At 38.4% G+C, this 9,662-nt stretch overlaps 1 long non-coding RNA gene across 1 annotated transcript in view; it reads left to right on the forward strand.

The window, feature by feature from the left end:
* Nucleotides 1-9,142, forward strand: part of LOC138170526 (uncharacterized) — a 35,933-nt gene extending 26,791 nt beyond the window's left edge. The window contains exon 3 of the long non-coding RNA XR_011170648.1: nt 4,852-9,142. This is a non-coding gene — a long non-coding RNA (uncharacterized lncRNA). The remainder of the gene's footprint in view (nt 1-4,851) is intronic.
* Nucleotides 9,143-9,662: the final 520 nt, after the last annotated feature.

Here is a 9,662-nt window from a genome sequence, read left to right on the forward strand (position 1 = left end):
CAATTAAATTCTTTATCTACTTAAAGTACTTTGCCCTCCTGTATAGGACTTAATCAGATTCTCAAATACATCTGTGGAAGTTTTCCTCCAACAATGCAGATAACCTATCTGTACTTGCCTGTACCTGAAGGCTCTCATCCATGTCCTTCCACATAATTGCCACTGACAGCTCAACTCAAACAGCATGCTAAAAACTTTCTTTCCTTTCTCTTGATATAAACGAAGGTGAAAAATTGTAGTTATGTGCCCAGAATCCCTTGCCCTCAAATTGTGTCCAGCTTATTCTCTTCCTATCTTGTGATTTCTTTTTGATCTCTTTCTTCATGTTCTTACTTGATATATAATGTATACATATATATATTCAGTGATATTTATGTCTATATACACACATATAACATATATGTGTGTATAGCCTGTTCACACCTACTATGTTTACTGCTCTCTATAATATTGTTTTAATTATTCAGAGACCACTAAATTTCCTGTGTTATTGCCATAAAGTAACACCTATAGAATACTGACACTAAAATATGGGAATTTCCTGAAGGGAGTTCAGTTTTATGTCCTTCTCCTGTTCAACTCTGGATCTGATTTCTTGTTCATCTGGACTTATCTATGGGTTAGACTGGATAGCCAACTGAGGTCCCCTCCAACTCTCAAATTTAGTGCTTTGTGATAAATCTCCCCTCTGCTGGTAAATGATTGAAAATGTTCTCTACTCTTTAATATGAACAGAGACTTTACTTAAACCAATTAGGACATATTGAAGAATATGTTTCCAGTTAACTTGCCTCCTGGGACTCATATGGTGAGAGGTGTGAGAAGTATAAAGGTGCCATGGGAAAAAAACAAAACAAAATAAAAATTATCCATGGAATCAGAAGACTTAATATGGGATTCTATATTAGGAGCTACAGTGTGACTATAGGCACCCATTGGAACCTTAAGTTTTCTCCTTTGAGGTTTAAGTATAAGTTCTCCTTTGAGGTTTAAAACACTTGTACTATGTACTTCCCAGGGTTGTTGGGAAGAAAGGATTTCTAAATCCTAAAGCACTTTGCAAATATGAACTATTATTCTTATAAGTGAGTTATCTTTTTTTTGGTCAACTAACATTTATTTATTTATTTTTAAATTAAATTTTATGTTTATTTTTAGTTTACATCATTCATTTTCACAAGATTTTGAGCAACAAATTTTCTCCCCATCTTTCCCCTACCCACCACCCCAAAACAGTGGTCTCACTGTATACCCCCTCCCCCAATCTGCTCTCACTTCTGACTGTCTGGTAGGGCAAGATGGATCTCCATACTACAGTGCCTGTATATCTTATTTCCTAGTTGCATGTAAAATATATATGTATATATACATATATATTTTTTAAACATTTGATTTTAAAACTTTGAATTCCAGATTCTTTTCCTTCCTCCCTCATCACCAACCCTTACTGGGAAGATAAGCAATTCAATATAGGTTGTACATGTGTAGCTATGCAAAACATTTCCATAGTGGATATATTGTTAAAGACTGACTATATTTCCCTCCATCCTATCCTGCCCTCCACTTTTTCTATTCTCGACTTTGACCCTGTCCCTTTTCAAAAGCGGGGGCTTCCAATTTCCCTCCTCCCTACCCTGACCTCCCCTCCATCATTCCCCCTCTCATCCCCTTCCCCACTACTCTCCTGTAGGGCAAGATACCCTATTTAGTGGGTATGTCATTCCCTCTCCAAGCCAAATACAATGAGAGTAAGGTTGACCCATTCCTTTTTGCCTTCCTATTCTTCCCCTCCATTGTAACAGGTTTCCCTTGCTTCTTCTATATGAGATAATTTACCCCATTCTATCTCTCCCCATCTCCTTTCATTATATTCCTCTCTAACCTCTCAGTTTCACCTTTTAAGTATCATCCCTTTCTATTCAATTTGTTCTGTGCCCTCTGTCTAAGTATACCTGTACATATATATACACACATACACTCACATATGTATTCATATGCCCATATACCCTCCTATATAGACACATATGTATGTGTATACACACACATTTATATTCCCTTCAACTGTCCTCATACTGAGAAAAGTTTTATCATTTTTCCATGTAGGAATGTAAATAGTTCAACTTCGATAAAGTCCTTATGATTTCTTTTCCCTGTTTATCTTCTCATTCTTTTCTTGCTTCTTGTATCTGAATGTCAAATTTTCTATTCAACTCTGTTTTTCTCATCAAGAATGCTTGAAAATCCTCTGTTTCATTGAATGACTATATTTTCCCCTGAAACATTATACTCAATTTTGCTGGGTAGGTGATTCTTGGTTTTAATCCCATTTCCTTTGACCTCCAGAATACCATATTCCAAGCCCTTTGATCCCTCAATGTAGAAGCTGCCAGATCCTGTGTTATCCTGATTGTGTTTCCACAATATTCAAATTGTTTCTTCTTGGCTGCTTGTAACATTTTCTCCTTGATCTGGGAACTCTGGAACCTGGCTATAATATTCCTAGGAGTTTTCTTTTTGGGATTTTTTTCAAGAGGTGATTGGTGGATTCTTTCAACCTCTATTTTGCCCTCTCATTCTAAAACATCAGGGCAGTTTTCCTTGAGAATTTCTTGAAGGGTGATTTCTAGGTTCTTTTTTTGATGATGGCTTGTAGGTAGTCTTATAATTTATAAATTATCTCTCCTGGATCTATTTTCCAGGTCAGTCATTTTTCTAATGAGATATTTCACATTGTCTCCTATTTTTTTCATTTGTTTGCATCTGTTTAATAGTATCTTGATTTCTCATAAAGTCATTAGCTTTCATTTGCTCCAATCTAATTCTGAAGGAATTATTCTCTTCAGTGAGCTTTTGAAATTCTTTTTCCATCTGGCAAATTTGACTTTTTAAGGCATTCTTCTCCTCATTGGCTTTTTGAGCCTCTTTTGCCCTTTGAGTTACTATTTTTTTTTGAAAGCAATTGGGGTTAAGTAACTTTCTCAAGGTTACACAGCCAGTTATTTCTAGGTGTGGTGCTAAGTATCTGAGCCCGGATTTGATCCCCAGGTCATCCTGACACTGGAGCTGGTGCTCTTACTTGCTGAGCCACCTGGCTGCCCCTGAGTTACTATTTTTTAAGGTGTTATTTTCTTCAGTCAGGTGGTTGACTCTTTTCATGATTTTCTTGCATCATTCTCATTTCTCTTCCCAATTTTTTCTCTACTTCTCTCATTTGGTTTTTAAAATCCTTCTTAAGCTCTTCTATGGCCTGTAATCAGTTCATATTTTTCTTGGAAGCTTTTGGTGCAGGAGTTCTGACTTTGTTGTCTTCCTCCTGTTCCATGCTTTGATCTTTTTTTCCCCTCAAAATAGGAGTCTAAAGTTGGATTTCTGTGCTTGCTTTGCTTCCTTTGCTTGCTCATGTTGCCACTCAATTACTTGACTTTTGAGCTTCTTGCCATGGTAGAACTCTGCTTCCAGAGAGGAGAGCTTTGTCCCAAATAGCTGGGATTTTTGCAGCTGCTGGAGGTATTAGGTGGGTGCCCTCTTTGAAGCCTCCACAGTCTCTGGCAACTGGTCACTCACCCCAGGACCTCCACCCAAGACAGCAATACAGATCCAAGCAGGTTAAAGCAAGAGTGATTACCCCTCAGAATGGTTGTTTGGTCCCCCTACAATCTATAGGCCAGGAGCTCTGAAGCAGCCACATGGTGGCGGCTGCATGGACTCCATGCCTCAACCACTTCTCCTTCCAGGGGCAGAGGCCGGACAGCTCTCTGTCCCCCAATCCCAAAGTCTACACTGACCTTTTACTCTCCCTTGAATATTTATGGGTTCATAATTCTGGAAACTGCCATAGCTGCTGGTGATCCACTCTCCCAATGTCCCTCCAGCCATGGCTGGTTGGGGCCACCCTGAGGCTAAAACCAGCATGCTGCAATGGACCCTTCCTGCCTGCCTACAGGGCTGCCTTCAGTGGGAGATTTCTTTCTCTCTGTCACTTTGTGGGTTCTGTAGCTCTAAAGTTTGTTTAGAGTCATGTATTACAGGTATTTGAGGTGGTTATATAAGTGAGTGTAATGGAAATGCAAATTTAAAGATCTTCCCTGCCCTTAGGCCCTTTGAAAAGCTTAAGAGACTCTGAGAACCTTCCTTGATTTGAAAATATGCTCTGCTTCCTAATAGGCTGAATGTGGTCACATGGAGCCTGTGACAGAAAGCTTGGCTTTCAGGAATGCCACACCTTGATGCTGTGTGATTGGGCAGTGGATCAAGAGGGTGGTTACGTTCTCTGACCCAGGAGAAGGCTATATAATCCCTGATGTGAGGCTTTGCTTTGGGGCTCACTTTGAGAAGTGTTCTGTGATTTGATCAGATGAGACTCTGGGAAGCCGTTGTTGAGAGCCCCCTGGCTTTGAAAAACCCAGATGTTGATTTGGTATGGATGTAATGGTTGGACAGTTTGGAAACCTGTCTATTTGATCTGTTTCTCTGTCTTGATAATTCTGTCTGTATACTCTGAAGTTCAGGGTGCTGACCTTTTCCCCCTAAACTAGGTAAACGATACATATTTGACTGATTAAAGTAAGCTTGTTAACCCATTTTGAGTTGCTTTCCTTTAACAAAGCAGATCTAAGAACCTGTGTTGGCAGCCACCCTGGGGACGCTGGGGTGCTTGCTAATACAGTGAGTTATCTTGAAGCTAACAAAATAAAGAACTCTGAACAGAAGTGTCTTGTGGTCTTAACCCATGAGACTTGGTGTTTTCCATAGTAAGCCAACTCCTAGGGCTAAGACGTTTGACTAATGTGTATATGGGGTATTCACGAAGGACTAACACTTATGGTTTGATATCTTGCCAAACTCTTTCAGGGCTGCTAATTCACCTTTGGTGTCCACCTGCCACCCAACACTCACCTGTGTCTCCAAGAAGTTGTAGCATGTGCCATGGCTACACCCTGATAAAATGGTCTTGGCAGATGGACTAAACAAGATTCAGGGCAAATGACAGGTCTCAAACCTGTTGGTGAATTAAGGGGTTTTCTAACCCAAGCATGTGAAGACTTCCACAAGCAGAATGGGCATATGAGAACCATTTGTTCCAACAACCATGAAGGCAACTGAAGCAGACACTGTGGAGTGCTTAGAGCTTGGTTGGTTGTTGAAGACATCAATTTCATTCACCTCAACCTGGGCTATCCCCAGTCATCTCAACCTTTGTCTTGCAATTGAACTTCAATGACTCTAGAAGAGAGAGTACAACTCTGCCTCACTTAAATCCTATTCAAGTGCAAGTCCAGATATCACCTCTCAATGTCACTGATCTTCTTTGAAATGAAGGCTGAACTACAGAGAAATGAAAATGTACTTATTATCAGCACCATCAATCATTATTCTAGAATTTAAATTTCATAAATAGGCTTGGTTGCTTATATTACAGAGCTATATCATTAATATAGCTTTTTAAATTTAGAAATGTATTCTGTTTAATCCACAAGCTTTATAAAGCTTTATTGAAAAAAAGAAACAAAAGACAAAAAAAAACCCCAACAAAAAACCCCAAACAAAATAATATAAAATGTTGGAAACTTGACAATATCCAAAATGGATACCTTTCCACTTTTCAAAAACAAGAGCTCTGAAATTTCAGTTTACCAACTGGAAGTATCCTAACAAGACAAAATTACGAATGGGACAATGATGTCATTTCACAAATAGAATTTTATGTAACTGAAGGAAACTTTTTGGGGTATAACTGTCCTTACAAGCAAATGGGGGGTGGAGTGTGGAATAAGACAGGAAAAAATGAAATTCCAGTGTTCCAAATTAGCTAGTTACATCAGTATAAGCCCATGGTGTTCTGGCAAACTGTGTGTTCATTTTCTGGACCTTCCTTAGATCTCTTATCTTGATTTACTTCAGCAGAGATGACAGCAACAGGAAAGAGAGAATTTTTCACATTATATATTAACCTTTTTTCTCTTGTGGAAGCTCTGTAATGACATATATAGCCTGAAACAAATTTGATATTTATAATGATTTAAGACAAATTCCTAAGAAATGTTAGCATGCTTCATGACTAACTTGTTGTCATGCTTTCTGAATACCCTGATGCTAAGCCATCAGATGAAACTAAATAGGAAGCCTACTTGGCTGCAGTGACATTCTCTTTCTCCCCATCGTTGTACTTCCTGATGTTAACTTTGTTCAGAGATCATGGTCCTGTGCCTCCTGATGGGCTCCTTTGATTATCCACTTAGACTGCCTTCCAGTGATGAAACTTTCCTTTCTCCACCTTCTGTACCAATTTGACAAGTCTATAATTTCTAGGTATTCACCACTCAGAATAGACTGAGTGGACCCTGAGTCTCATATTGTTCTCCATCTTTCCCAGTTCCCCCATTTGACACATACTGAATTTAAGAAACATCAACTAAAAGGAGCATTTCCACATACATAGTTAAAGAGAAAAATAGGACTATAAATAAAACTGTGAATCTCTATTGTGCACATTTTACTTTTATTTTAAAGGATATAAAAATTCAACATGTTACTTTTGGCTCTGTCCTTCTTGACTGTGGTTCCTTCTGGTCTCCCCTTCTGTTCTTTTCTATACATTTCAAAGATATTTTTCAATGGCTTTCTTATTTTTTTTTCTCCTTTCCTCCCTCCTTCCCTCCCTCCCTCCCTCTCTTCCCTCCCTCCCTCCTTTCTCTCCCTCCCTCTTCCTTCCTTCCTTCCTTCCTTCCTTCCTTCCTTCCTTCCTTCCTTCCTTCCTTCCTTCCTTCCTTCCTTCCTTCCTTCCTTCTTTCCTTCCTTCCTACAACTTCATGCTTAATTTCCCCTCTCTTGCCTCTAATCAATATTGACAAATGTTTAGAAATAACTTAAATATACTTACAGGGCAGCAAAAGTTGAACAAGTGCTCAGTCCAAATAATGGTAAGATACAAATCTATGGAGACTGAAGGCAACATCCATGGCTACACTGGGACCAGCTGTAATGACTCTCAAAAATCAATTATTAAACTTTGTGTGAGGATTTATGTTTTTAAAATTAGTTAACACTATAAATCAGTTTGATTGGTTTTTTTTGTCTTTCTTTTGATTGTCTAGACTTAAGAAAGTGATTAGAAAATGGCAATATTGCAGATTAAATTTGAATGTGTCATGTGTCCACTTTGTTGGTTTTGGAGAGGTTATTAAACATCTATAAGCACAGCACTGGCAATTTCCACATACATCAACATCAACAATTTCCTTTCTGTCTTTGCTAGGGAGGAGGAGTTTGTAAAGTCTTTGTCAACCTAATGAAAAAACTTAGGCAATGTGATATGGCAGAAAGAACTCTGGCTTCAGTCAGAATGCATAGCTTCAAATCTTGTCTGTGCAACTTACCAGATATGTGATCTTAAACTCTCAGCACCCTTGTTTTCACTTTTAAAAATGAGAAAGTTGGACTTGATAGCCTTTAATTTCCCTTTTATCTCTGAATCTGTGGTTTATACTACTACAGATTTCTGAACAATTGTAACTGACTGAGGGATAATCTGAATTAGATGTTTTCAATTCAGAACTTCCATTGTTTCTAAAATTTCCAGGGCTTTATTGAAACTCACCTATATGAATTTTATGAATGCCACCATATTTCAATGATTAACTGATTATCCTCCAAGGATAAAATTGGAGGCCATCTCCAGAAATCTTACATTATTTTGATATATCGATCAGAGGAGAAAACAAAGAGAGAGATGAAAATGGAATTTCCAGGGTCATCAGCAATACCTCCTTCTTTTTCTCTTGTTCCTTCTCCTTCTATTCCCTCTTTTCCTCCATTTTCACCTATGTTTCTTCCACAAAAGGTGAACTCTATTGAGCTGATTAGTTAAAAACTTCTTCCATATATTTAGACTTATTCATATTAGAACACATTCTGGAATGGTAAGAAGTTACTAGCTTCTGAGGCTATTCTCCAAGACTATTTTCCAAAAATTTCCTTTATGAAGAATCTGTGGCCCAGATTACTTTCAGGTAAAATGGGTAAATTTTTTTTTTTTCTGAATGGGACAATTCTGAATCTTGACCAGGTGATCCCGGCACAAGGCTGTCAGGTACTGACAACTTTTTCTTCTTCTCCTCAGGCTTGTATTGTGGAATAAGAAGAGAGATGAAATGGAATACAGTTATTTTTCACAGTGTTTTATACTCTTTTCTTAGAAAATGTACATGGTGAATATGAATTCTGAATATTTAATATGATTGGGTGATATAATTATCAGATAATATGCATTATATAATTTTATTATGATATAAAATATCATAGGGCAAATTGTTAGCCCCTTAACCTGGTGGACCACTTCTAGTAGGACTTATGAGCTCTGAATCAATGCTGAAGAACTTGGCACTTTGAGATGATACAGCACTGAAAAAAGAATGACTGAGCTAGGAAAAGCTGCCCACTAGGTGATTTTTAAATGGAAAGACAACTTCTGCAGCCACTCCTCTTTCCCCCCCCCTCCCCTTCCCCATTTCTCCCTTTGGGATCTGTGGAATTCTGTCTGGGATTCCCCACGAAGGGGGAAAGAGGGTACTCTCCACCTACCAGCAGCAACCCTATCATCTGTTCAGACAGGACAGCATGTGCTTCCTTGGAAACCCTGAAAGATTGGGCCCCTGGTTGCCCTTTCTGCTTATGTTTCTTTCCCTAAGCATAAATTATCTAACAGTCATCCTGAAATGGCTGTTTTTAGCTTTTGGAGGTGGCTTCATGAATTGAAGAGATAAAAAACTACTGTGTCCTTCAGCCAAAACTGAATGGTAGCAGGAAGAGATTTCTACAATTTTGACCATTATCAGGCAAAGATTGCTATAAAGGTATGATAAGTACAACTTCTGACATGGCTGACCAAAAGGAACAGACAAGACATTGAAGGAATGAATCATTTGTTTGAATAGTGCAGAGCCAAGGTACAGGTGAAATGCCAGTTTAATAATGCCACCAAATACTTTGTGTTTTATTATTTCAATTATCTACCCCCTAGGGGATTAAAATAAGAGTTATAGGTTGTTATATCTTGCTTTAAGTTTTTGTAAATATGTGCTTATGAGTTTTTTGTGTTTTAAACATTTATTTTGTGTGGAAGCAATAAATCACTGTTCTATAACTGATCTATATTGCTTATTGAGTACTTCCCAACTGTTTGGAGAGACCTTACACTTGTGCCAAACCTAATCTTTGTGATTTTCCTTGGGGCTCCAAGAAAGACAGAACATATAAGGATAAGCCTCACCCCTGTCTTAAGCCATACTTCAACAGGGCTAAATTTTGGTCTATGCACATGAACCCAGAATCCCATCCTCCAGAACCCACACTAAGGGAGAGGATGCTCTCTCTAGCCCTGCTGGTCCTAGTAAGATTTATATTTATACCTGGGGCTGTCTGGGTTGTGAGAGATTGCGTCCAATCAACTTCAAGTGCTTAATATACACATCTGAGACTATTGAGTTTCTTTGCTTTATCTTTGAGCTGTACCTGCTTTTACTATTATTGGTGAGTTTTTACCTCTATCTAAATTGTCCTACAAATTGTCAGGGCTCCATTAGAGCAAGTCAGGGTATTTTCTGCATGAAAAAGACTACTACTGGAGAAGTTATATCCAGAGTTCTATCTGGATTGCTTGATGC

This window comes from Petaurus breviceps, unplaced genomic scaffold (genome assembly GCF_028583685.1).
Source record: "Petaurus breviceps papuanus isolate PSGF00001 unplaced genomic scaffold, PetGlider_PUasm1.0 38, whole genome shotgun sequence".
NCBI classification, from domain to species: domain Eukaryota; kingdom Metazoa; phylum Chordata; class Mammalia; order Diprotodontia; family Petauridae; genus Petaurus; species Petaurus breviceps.